The following is a 12747-nucleotide window of genomic DNA, read 5'->3' as shown; positions in this document are numbered from 1 at the left end:
CAGATTGTTTGTCACAGATTGACACTCTGCAAAGCCCATGTTTGGTCTGAATGCAGCCTTATCGGCTTGACTTTGCAGACAGGTAACGTTACAGCACCTTTCAGGTATGATATAATCAGCAGCATGGTGTTCATCACAGTTACACAGCTATACTAAGCAGAGGAATTACAGACAATCTGACTTCATAAAAGTACCACAGGGCATATATATCATGCAGATGAACAGATGGCATTAATAGACACACACCTTAGTGGTGATTGCAGACTGAGTGTCCATTACAACAGCTGAGCTTCACATTACTTTGTGATATAAAGGTATACAGAAGGCCCCATAAAAGTAGTTACAGGCATTGAAATTGCAACTATGACTATAAAGTTAGCTTCTAATTAGGCTGACATTCACAGTTTCTCTTGAATGTCCATTAATATTATTTATTCCTTATCCTTATTATTATTCCTTATTGTTCTATAATGGACACTAATGTTACCTACATTAGCTGCCATGCTAACAACACGTTCAACAGGCTGTCACGCTATGCATAGTAAAGCAAGAGAAATTAGTAAAACTTACAGCTCCCATGTTTGAAGTTGGGTTACCAACAGTCTGTACCAATCCATGCTTTATCTTCAGAAATGTGGCATATTCTGCTTTGTACTGGCTCTCGCTGAGAAAGCACTGCGGAGTAAAATGGTTGGCACACACATGCCTGTTGTTGTGGGCACATTTCCATCAAAAACAATATTCATTCACTTGGTCCTCAGATCCTCAGATGTGGGGAGTAAAAAAAGGCTTCTCTGTTCGTTTGTGCAGCCAACAACAGACTAACTGGCGTGCTTTGCTTGTACCTTTGACACCTTTTACCGGAGCTGCCGTTTGGTAGGGAATGAAAGAGGGTGGAAGGAGGGGGGAGGTTTTATTTCCCCGCATGAGGTCATAAAGGGAAAATCTTAGATTTGCCTGTATGAGTACTGGTTTTCTGAAAAGTGGAGCAAGCAAAAGAGGGAGAGAAAGGAATTTTCTCATTTTTGAGGGGTTTATAGATAGACAGACTGGGGACACATAATTTTCTTAGAAACCCATGGTAAAGTGCATTTTGCATAATATGTGCCCTTTAAAGTCAGTGAGGGAATTAACATAACATATTCTGTTTCAGTGAGGAAAAAAAACATGGACTCTCAATCACGGGTAAACATTTCACACTTGTTTTCTCTGAAGTGCTGACCCTGACATAACATTTTACCCTGCACACACTGCTGCAGTGCAGCAATGGAGGGTTTCAAGGTTTAGCCAAATGAATGTCATGTGAGCTGAATACTGTTGCATAACTTTTTCCATCCAAATACAAATATGAGTGCAAGTCATGTTTCAGCTTCACACAAACCCAAATAGGCTTTTCTCACAATTGCCAAGAGAACACAACTTTTTGTTGGGATTGTAACAGCATGCGTCATTAGGTCTCATGGTTACAGCAGGAATCACTACTGTGTGACAAGAAGTTCAAATAGCACATTAGCACATGAAAGGCTGATGAATGTGGGTGGTCTAAGACAAAGGCAATGAATTGTCAGTTGAGGGAGGTAAATAGAACTGAAATTACTATTTTGAGATTTCGACAGAGGTGTAGAAAATGGGTCTAAGACAAATCATGCAGTGACATTTTGGGAGGTGTGATAATTTCCTTTTTAATTAAAAACAGCAGTCATCGCACTACAGCTGGGACACTATCATTTCACAAAGGAAAAAGTTTACTTACTTTACTACATTTGCCATTTATACATTTGTTACAACAAGTTTACTCTGAGTGTAGGGAAGAGGGCATGCGAGGAGCACCTCTTCTGCAGACCAGGCAGCCCGCCCAGCCTAAATTAACCCCCTGTCTGGACTAAAGCTTCATGGATTTGTCAAAAATGTATTTTAAGATGTTTTTTGAACCACAGTAGCCTAGCAGGTCAAGAAAAACACCTTGTTAACATTACAATTTATGGCGATGAAAATGAATCTGGCTGCACACACACAATCTTGTACTTCTATCTTTATAAGGGCCCTCAGTGACATAATGTATTCCCCAGCCCCTTACTTTAATGTTAATCATCACAACCAAAGGCTTAACCCCAACCCTTACCCTAACCCCAACCCTAAACCCAAGTCTTGACCTCAAAGACCTTGAACAGGCCAAAATGTCCTCACTTTCCAAAAATTTCCTCACTCTGTGGCTAAAATACATATCTTAGTCCTCACTATGTATCATGTACAAGTACACAGCTGCTAGCCTCTGACTACCTGACAGATGCAGCTAACAGGGAATTCAACCCAAGTCAGTGAGGTAAGCTTGCTAGGATTAATGTTACCAGTAAGCTAATGCTAGACTGTGTGACATTTTAACAGTAACGTTACAGTTAAAGATCCATTTGCATTTACACTGTGTGATGGCAGTGCCCACAGCCACACAAAAGATTGAAGCATTCACACACTCACAAACACCATTACCACATGTTCAGTTACTTTGAGTTGCAGTCACTTAACCCTTTATGACCTACCATAGAACAAGTCCGCCAGAGCATATCTTCACAATTTTACCTGCTGTAGTGCCATTTTTTTGGAGTATTTTAATATGCTATACATCAATACAACTCTTAAATCCCAAATTTTGATAATATGTGTGGACATATGTCCATACTAATGAAAGAAATTGCTAAAAAGTGCAATAAACCACAAAAATAAAATGAAAATTGTTTTTTTGTTTTTACACATATTTTTCTAAATACAGAAATACCATGGCTGTATCCCTCAAAATTGTAAATATAAAAAAGTTGCACAAAATCCTTTCAAACCACAGAAAACTTATATTGAGTAATTTTTGAGATACACTCATTTTTATAAAATGTGACAAAAATTAAAGTAAAATGCACATTGTGCACAATTTGCAAAAATACAACATGTACATCATAATAAACTATTTACAATAGAACAACCAAAGTTCCAAGTTCAAAGTCAAACATTACTTTTCTATAACACCAGGGGAGCTGTGATAGTCCCTGTCCATGATGAGCAATATTTTTAGCTGCATTTTTATTGGTGTTGGGACACAGTGTTTTGATGGCCTCCTTTGGGCAGAAAATGTGGTAGGGGATGTGGCAAGATGTCAGGCTCCTTTTCGGTTCTCCAGCCAGCTGCATCACCAGAGAGTGTCTCTGACCTGGAGCCTCTGTTTGGTGGAGACAGACTCCTTCCTCCCCCTCTGCCTCCCTTAGAGGTGCAGGGCGAGGAGACCCCCTCTTCCTCCTCCTCATCATCGTCAACTCAGCACACAGATGTTACACACAGTCTGTTAGATGTGTTCAACATGAGAGTAATACAATAATGATGCGTATTTCACTAACAAGAGTAAACCAATAGTATTTTCAGAATGATTTATTACATGTTATGTGTGATAAGTAGTCATGACTGAGGAGGAGAGGGTCAAGGGATGAGGGGTGAGGGATGAAGGGATGAGGGTCGAGGGAAGGAGGTATGAGGGGGAGAAGGGTGAAGGTATGAGAGGAGGAAAGAGGGTTATGGGTGGATGGACGGATGGATGGACGGATGCTTAGTGGTCGAAACCAGGAAGTTGAGGCTCTGGGTGGGGGGGGGGGCGTCTCTCCGATCTCTGGGGTATGATCAGAGCCCCTGGTTCCTGTAATAACACAAAAGAGAGAAAAGGAAACAAAAATAAAGGGGGTTTGGGGGGGTGGAAACTGAGTCAGAGGAGTAGGAAATGGATAAGGTGTGCTTTAATACTTATTGAACGGAAATGGGATGTGTTCAAGGCGTGGTCTTGTTCCCAAATTTAGTTATAAAACTTCATTTCACTAACAAGACCACACCAATATTATTTTTAGAATGATTTATTACATGTTATGGGTGATGAGTGGTCATGACTGAGGAGGAGAGGGTTGAGGGATGAAGGGATGAGGGTCAAGGGATGAGGAATGTGGGTCTAGGGATTGAGGGCTGAAGGATGAAGGGATGAGGGTCAAGGGATTGAGGGATGAAGGGATGAGGGGATGAGGATGAAGTGATGAGGGATGAAGGGATGAGGAATGAAGGGATGATGATTGAAGGATGAAGGGATGAGGGTCGAGAGAAGGAGGTATGAGGGGGAGAAGGGTGAAGGTATGAGAGGAGGAAAGAGGGTTATGGGTGGATGGACGGATGGATGGACGGATGCTTGGTGGTTGGAACCAGGTAGTTGAGACTCTGGGTGGGGGAGCTGTCTCTTTGATCTCTGGGGTATGACCAGAGCCCCCAACAGAACTTCAAGAGCAAAGGCAAGCATTTCTGAGGTTGCCCAGATTTGTTGCGGATGTACGTGAGGTAGGCAAGAGATGACCAACAACTGACAATTTTAATGAGATGGTCGGAGATTCCCTGTCTTGAGGCGGAAGAGGTGGCTCCGATGTGAAACGAATGCCCTGATTATAGCTATGGGATATTCCGGATCTGGACGTAATTTGGTGGAAGTGTATGAGCGCAATACAACCATCCATGTAAAGGGATGTAGAATAAGGAATGAAGGTTTGAGGTTTGAGGGATGAAGGGACAGAAGACTGAGGGTTGAGGGATGAAGGCTGTGATGTTTACTAAAGACAACGGCGCCCTGAAATTTTAATGTTGTCAAGAATTTTCTGCCTGTAAATGGTTACCACTGCATGAAAAGTGGGATTTTCATCAGTAAGTGGCACTGTAGATTGTCGTAGAAGTTCAGGTTTACGACTGCACACGGCGATTTGCAGGCAGCACCGAAAACTGCCGTGAATTGTCGGAAATTGACGTGGGCCTTGCTTGGCAGTTGTCCCCCCATGACCTCCCTCCCCCTAATTCTAGGGGAGGCTTTAACATGTAAATGAAAATGCTGTGAGCTATACAAATGCAAATCAGGGTAGCAGGGGGAGTTTTACCCCAGGTGACATTTTTCTAAAAGGTATTAACTTCATTAGAAAATCTCTGGTATAAATAGATCAGGCTCAATATAGCCTAATTATAGACTCTTAAATTTTAACTTGAATTGATTTATTTAATGAAAGTATGCTAGATTAATTACTGTGTATGTCATTAGCAATGGCCAATGTTATGTAAAAAAGATACACAAAACAATTTGTTTCAACAATTAGTTTTAATCAGGCTTTGCCACAAAAATAAAATGTGCATTCCATGCAAACAACATCACAGTCTCCTAGAGCTCAACCACTGTGCATAGTGGCATGACTACAGTGACCTTTTCTTTGGTCTTGCTTAAATGCACAGTCGATGTGTTAACCACACATCTCCCAGCAATGTGCTCAACAGGCAGAAATGATGCTGGGTATGATGTGTAGGTTCTCTGCAAACTCCAAACTTCTATTGGCTTTCCATAAAAATGTCTGTCCGGATGGGGATGAAGCCAGGAAACTTGCGCAATAACATGTTTAAATGCAGTATCTTTTGACACAACATTAACAACTATAAACTTCTTTATAATGGCTGGTCGTAGTTCTGCTAGAGGGTCAAGGATGGGTCCCTCAAAACTGTTAGTGTTTCCACACCACTGCACCACCGCATATACATATGCTGACCTTTCTGCTCTAGATCCATCGATTGAGTAAGTTACATTCAGATACATTACCCATTTGCATGTCATGGCAAAACAGTCAACGTCAGTGACACAAGGGTACATCTGATGATACATTGTCAACATTGCATGTCTGCCAGGCTCATCCAAGATTGTCTGGTGGAATGGAGACAGAGACGCCACTGTACAGTTTTCTAAGAAAAGTCTTTCTGCTGACACCAAAACACTGTGCTTCACATAAAGCATATCAGCTGTGTTGTCCCAACCATTTGACTTCCTAAAATACTGGCAAATTCAGCACCATATTCACATGTCCATGGCATATGAAGCTGTTGGCTCTGCTGAAATTGCCTCATAATCTGGACTTCAATTGTCCTATTGTTGTTATTAAACGTTCCCAGTATTCCATTAAAACGCTCAAATGAAAAACACCAAAAAGAATAAACTGGTCCATAATCCAACATGCACTCTTTCAAATGAAGATGTAGATGCATGTTGGGGGTGCAGTGCAATGGGCCAAACAGTTCGACAAATTTTGAGAGAAATGTCTGCAGGTATCCATCAGCTACTTCCAGTCTATTGATGGATATGACTCTGGAGCAGAGTATGATACAAGCCTGCAAAAAGTCAAACCACATGTCATAGTGTCTGTTGTTGATAAGCCCCTTCAGACAAAACAGTGAGTAAATGGTTGTCCAGTTTTTCCACTGATCTGCTGTAAATCCTGTAAAGCCAGATGAAATCCGTAAGAGAATTCTTCCAACCTCATAAGGTACTTTGATGTTTTCCACTTTAGCTTGAAGTTCATCAAGGCTTTTGGTTGTTAAAATTCCTAGTTCTGTCCACAGTCTGAATACATGTCTTGCCGTACCAAGGAGAAGGTTGTGCATTGGATCTACGTATGACGACAGATCTGATGGCATCATAGTAACTCAAGCGGAAAGGTTCTGACCATCTAGCTCCATACTTGCGTTCAATTCTTTTCTGTTCTGCCTTCGTCCTTGCCCGTTTGGATAATCCAGCATAGTGTGTGTGATCCATTGACGTGCGTGGCTCCCATGAAGACTGCTCAAATCCTGAGTAGTCCATTTTTTCACCAAATTTTTTCTTGCTGAACGTCTTCAAACACTTGTGGCATCCTGCAAATAAGTTAAATGCAATATGTTACACACACATTTATATTTGAGCATTCAGTGAAACAGACCAACTGCTATCCATTAAAAAATAAACAATGTAAACATCTACATATTGATTTTACTGATTCAATGATCAGTATCAATGTTTATTAATTATAGCAAAGAATGTTTGAATATTTCAATTACCTCTGTATGCTCCATGTCCAACAAAGCCTCCACATTTTCGAGTTGCAGGGATATCTGATGAAAGACAAAGCAGAGTTGCTCTGTAAACCTTATGTCCTAAGAAAGACCTGTCTTCCAGAATCATGCCATGCCAAAGTTCTTGAAGCTCATCAACTAAGGGGTCTAAGAAAGCATTTATGTTTAGTGATGGCTCTTTTGGTCCAGGTATTAGTCCAACGAGAATCATATTTTATTCCTTAAAACGGTCTTCACGAGGTAGATTCAAAATGACCAAGTAGATGGCTCCAACTGAATAAGGTGCATTTTTGAAAGGTTGGAACCAGTCCACATTCAGCATCAAGGCCAAATTATTTGGCTCTGCTAAAAAAGGCTCTCCGTTCACATACTGGTAATCCTGCCATACTTGTCCATCATATACGTCTCCTAACACACCCGCTTTCGCCATTCTTCACATTTCTCTCCAAATCCAGGTCTTTTAACAAGTCCTTCCAGAGACTGCACAACACTCTTGTAACAGTAAGAACGTATTGGATTGACATACTCTTTACCACTAAAAGATTTTGCCTTTCTTAACAAGGCAGAGACACATTTCTTCCTTAATGCAGACCTCTGCTGTGGGTGATTGCAAGACTTGTGGTCACATCCCATTTTACAAACCTTTGTGCCATCCCGTCTGAGCTCATAGGTTTCAGTAAGCATGTATACTGTCATACATTTTGGGCAAACCACATACTGTAAGAAGTTGTCACGGAGAATACCAGTCCATTTCCTCAAGGAGAAGAAAGTCTTTGGAATATTGCTTGCAAAGGCAGTGAGGGAATTAGCACAGAGAACATTTCCAATTACCCACATGAACTATTTGATGCACAGAAGAAGTGATATTATGGCATTGTCAGAAATCTTGAAGGTTGATTGCCATGACAAAAGCATAATGGCCAGAAGTTTCATCACCAAGTCTTCTGGTTTTTCACTTCTGGACTGATCACTTCCATGCCCCTCCCCATCTTGTATGTGAGGATAGGCTTCACTCTGCTCCTCAGCAAGGCTTTCCCCCTCTTCATCCTCTTCAGTCACATACTCATCCTATGCAAATGTAAAGTACACATTTAAAACGCATGCAATGCCCATACTCAGCACTCAAACGACCGTACTCAGCAATTGAATATGTCCATTTGCAGAGTGAAAAGACCATCATTAATATGGCCATTTGAGTATGAAAAGATTTTAAAGCTGTAGTTTGAAAAGATCATGTGCATCTCAAACAGCCAGTTTTAGTACAACTACTACATACTCATCCTATGCAAATGTAAAGTACACATTTAAAACGCATGCAATGCCCATACTCAGCATTCAAACGACCGTAGTCAGCACATGAATATGACCATTTGAGATTGAAAAGACCATCATTAATATGGCCATTTGAGTATGAAAAGATTTTAAAGCTGTAGTTTGAAAAGATCATGTGCATCTCAAACAGCCAGCTTTAGTGTAACTACTACATACTCATTCATTGATTCATCTTCTAACCGCTTCATCCTCTTGGGGGTCGCGGGGGGGCTGGAGCCTATCCCAGCTGACATCGGGCAAGACAGGTTGCCCGATGTCAGGTTGCCAGACTATCGCAGGGCTGACACATAGAGACAAACAACCATTCACGCTCACATTCACACCTATGGGCAATTTAGAGTTACCAATTAACCTAGTCCCCAATCTGCATGTTTTTGGACTGTGGGAGGAAGCTGGAGTGCCCGGAGAGAACCCACGCTGACACAGGGAGAACATGCAAACTCCGCACAGAAGGGCTCCCACGCCCGGGATCGAACCGGCAACCCTCTTGCTGTGAGGCGAGAGTGCTAACCACCACACCACCGTGCCGCCCTACTACATACTCATCCTATGCAAATGTAAAGTACACATTTAAAACGCATGCAATGCCCATACTCAGCACTCAAACGACCGTAGTCAGCACATGAATATGTCCATTTGAGAGTGAAAAGACCATCATTTATATGGCCATTTGAGTATGAAAAGATTTTAAAGCTGTAGTTTGAAAAGATCATGTGCATCTCAAACAGCCAGCTTTAGTGCAATGAACCTGTTAAAACTACTCTGTGGGAACTTCATTCAGGGGATTTTTGGAATTGTTTATAATTCAATTGTTTATTTTAGTTGCTTTCATAGTTCCCTAACAGAAATTTAAACTGTACACTGAGAGTAACAGTAGTAGTACTGAGAGTGGAAAACAATAATGTGGGTGAAACATGTTGGGTTTTCCCATTTGAGCTCTGGATTAGCATGTATGGAACTTGTATGGTGTAGTGTAAGATTTAACCACTAATCAGGTAAATGTTTCATTTTGCATAAGTTGATTAAGGTTGGAGTTCATGTAACCATGTTTTATGTATCCATGTATGGCAAAGCACTTTTACGCAAGTTTGCATATTCATATATTGAAAACACACATACCATACCATATATTGCCTGGAAGTGTGATAGTAGACAGTAGTAGTAGGCCGGGAGAAAAAGATTACACCATTAGGACATGCCTGGGCATGTCTGGGCATGTCCAGACGTGTCTGAACAAAGGCAAAAAGGCCTGCCACTAGAGGGGGAAGGACTAAAAAGTGCTGAGTCAGCAGAAATGTGACACCGATATGGTGGGAAGGACTAAAACTCAGCAGAAATGTGACACCTTTATGATCAGCGCCCAGTGGAAAAGTTTAAGGAAAAGAGATGACTCAGCAGAAATTCCAAGATAAAAGAGCGAGCGCAAACAAAGAAACTTCAGTCTCGCTCCGGAGCTTGACTCATTGAGTTGTGATGTGTTTGTTGCCTGCGAGCACATTAAACTCAGTTGCATCTGATTCTACGTGTCTCCAGTGATTTTTTGACCTCTGAGTATTTGAGTTTTTGATATCTAATGGAAGACAAAGAAAGTCCGTTTGGGAGGGGAAGAGCGAGGTCGCGAGCTTTCTGGCACGGCTCGAGACCTTGACTTTTTTGCTTCTACAATGGAACTATAGTACTACATAACAGGAGATGTCTTCATCATCTTGCACTGACTCTGAATAGCTGGAGTCCAGGAAATGATGAATGCTTTGGTCATCTGCTGTTTTGTCTGGAAAAGAACCCATGCAGAAGATACAGTTATGCATTATAATGCGATATTCGTATTTAATTATTATTATTACAATAACCACAACAGTGAAAAGCAACCACATTTTAACTAGACAATTTAAGGGGGAGAATATCTGTAGCCCACAGCTGTACAGGTGTAACAGGTAAATTGTGGTGCTCACCGTTGTCTAAACTGTCAGTCGCTGGGTGCATTTCTTCAGATTCTTCCATCACTTCTTTTTCTGGGTCCTCGGAGTGCATTTCACTTTCATCAATCTCTCCAAGTCCAGCCAAGTTATCTTCAAGGTCTTTACACATCGGCGGCACATAACTCCCATCGGTTGGGTCACGACAGGATAGCAGCAGGCTCTGTACGTTATCCAACTTGGCCCTTTTGGATTTTTTCTCCCAAACTTCATTTTTGAAATAGCGCTTTCTGTGGTCAAAATACTGTGTATGACAGAGTTCAGTGCTGCAATGTTCACAGAGGCGCTGAGGTCTTTTCTTCAGTCTTGGGACTTCCATCTTTCAACTGACGGCAAACCGTGTTTATATCACAGAGCTTCATAGGTCTTCATAGATCATAAACATATGCAAGCTCGTCTCGCGAGTTCTTCCGTATGACCTCGCATGTGATTGGACGAGGAGCCCTCGTCCAAACATGGACGAGGTCAAGGGCACCTCGTCCACTCACGTGCAAGGTCATGGGCATGACTCATACAGCAGTATTTGCAAGACGAGCATATACAGACATGTTTTTATTCCTGTACTCAGACCTTTTCCTCCATTTCCTGTGTTTTAACTGCTTTGCTGTTTTGTGAACTACAATGGCTGGATGGCGTCTCGCCTTCAACTCCCCTTCAACTCCTCTGCATGGACGCGATCAACCCCTTTCAGCCAGTCTGCAGACCGGCAAAAAGAAACTGCTGAATGCTGAATCCCAAGATTGCGGTAAGAATATGTTCGGTGACTGCTAGCTAAGCTAAAAGTAGCCTAGTAGCCTTGTAAAAGAACAAGTGAGCAGAACCAGTGTAAGTCGTTTTATAAAAGTGTATGTTTTTGGTCTTGTAATTTATAGGAACCAGTACGCCGTCTTCACAACTTGGAGACAAATTGCGCTACGAACCGGAGCAAGGGTAAGATTTAAAGAATATGCTTTCATTCTGCTGTATAAGGAAATAGATACGTTAATAGATACCGACCTTAACTGTTAATTTTGTTTTCACAGACTAACCTCACCTCATAACGAGGCCGTGACCTCCTATTTGCTCGGAGCTATGTCCGCAAGTCCAGATTTACGTGACGCTGATAGTGACGTCATTGTGTGTAAGTAACTTTTACTGCTTTGTTCCTGTTCCTGCTTAATTTTACTGTGACTTACGTTTTTTTATTCATACCACTCTCATTTAATTGTTTTCCAGCTGCCTGTAAGACGTACTATGAGACAGTACGCAGGAGCTTCAGGTACAGACAGCCAGATCTCGCATCGCAGGCGGAAGCTGTGAAGACTTCAACTCGGAGTCGATCGAGAAGAAAGAGGGTAACACTTTCTAGATTAGATCCGTTTTTGGTCAATGTGACTATCATCTTGCCCTCCACCCCCATTTTGTAGCAAAAACGCCTAAAATGACATACCCAAATTAAAATGACTGTAGCGTCTGAACTGCTCTGACTACATGCATGCATGAGATCTTGCCAGAAAGAAAACTCTCTGAAGTTTCTTGTGAAAGAGTCAGAAACACTCTAGGTGATACAGAGACAGAGTAATGGACATCTGAAGTCAGTAAAAAGTTAAAGATTTTGCCTAAAATAAAATAAAAAATGATTTTCAGGATGAATAGCTGTCTGTGGCTTCATCTGAGCAGGTAAATGACACTGTGGGACTGCAGGCACACTATCAGTGAACATTTGTTTCAAGTTTGAAGAAGATTGCTCCAAGTATGACCATTCTACAGTGTTTTTTCCATGAAAAGATCCAGGCGGAGCTCCGCATGACAAGAGCACTCACTCCGCTTCAAAACAGTACTGTCAGTGATCAAACAACATTCAACCAGCCGCAAACATTGTAAATTATTGAAATCAGGTGTGATTATGATAGCTGATGTTGTTTATGACAGAAACACCATAAAATATCACCAAATAAAGCCATATGAAACGTGAAAGTTGTGATCCCACTTTCTAGGCGGTGTATCTCAGCCAAAAATAGTGGTAGGAGTGAGACTCTTACCTTTTATAAACCAGCTACGTGCCCGCTAACAGATCCGCATGAGATCGTGAGTAATCCTTTAACTTTTACCCTCGAAAAACAGCATGACATGACTTGTCACCACTCATCGCGATATTGGACTTTGTGTATTTAGGCTGCTCTGGTACAAAATCCATAAGGAATAAAAGAAAAACGATGTCGGATTCAGGAAGCTCTCGGCTGGCACAGAAGAATGCGACATTCACAGGCTGTAAATTGTCGTTAACTGCCGAAAATTAGGGAGATTTCCAGGTGTTTACGGGGACGAAAATCCTACTTTTCATGCAGTGTACAGTGCTCCGTGTGAAAGGTCGGACGCTGGTGCTAATTGTCAGAATATCTGGAATAAAAACGGGAAAGCAAGAGTCAGCAATTGAGGATATGGGACACTTGGATTGATGCAGGTCTGAGGCCAGGGTGAGTGTCTACATGAATAGAATGTTAAGCATATGCGATCATGCCCCAGAAAGGATGGC

At 41.7% G+C, this 12747-nt stretch overlaps 1 long non-coding RNA gene across 1 annotated transcript; it reads left to right on the top strand.

Annotated features, from left to right (window-relative positions):
- Positions 1 to 11114: 11114 nt before the first annotated feature.
- LOC125894731 (uncharacterized) lies at positions 11115 to 11571 on the top strand. The gene is made up of 3 exons (XR_007450107.1): positions 11115 to 11162; positions 11255 to 11352; positions 11448 to 11571. It is a non-coding gene; the product is annotated as an uncharacterized LOC125894731 (long non-coding RNA).
- The last annotated feature ends 1176 nt before the right edge of the window (positions 11572 to 12747 follow it).

Source organism: Epinephelus fuscoguttatus, linkage group LG9 (assembly GCF_011397635.1).
Source record: "Epinephelus fuscoguttatus linkage group LG9, E.fuscoguttatus.final_Chr_v1".
In the NCBI taxonomy this organism is placed as follows: Eukaryota; Metazoa; Chordata; class Actinopteri; order Perciformes; family Serranidae; genus Epinephelus; species Epinephelus fuscoguttatus.
Note: the sequence above shows the minus strand (reverse complement) of the source record. Positions and strands in the feature narration are given on the sequence as shown.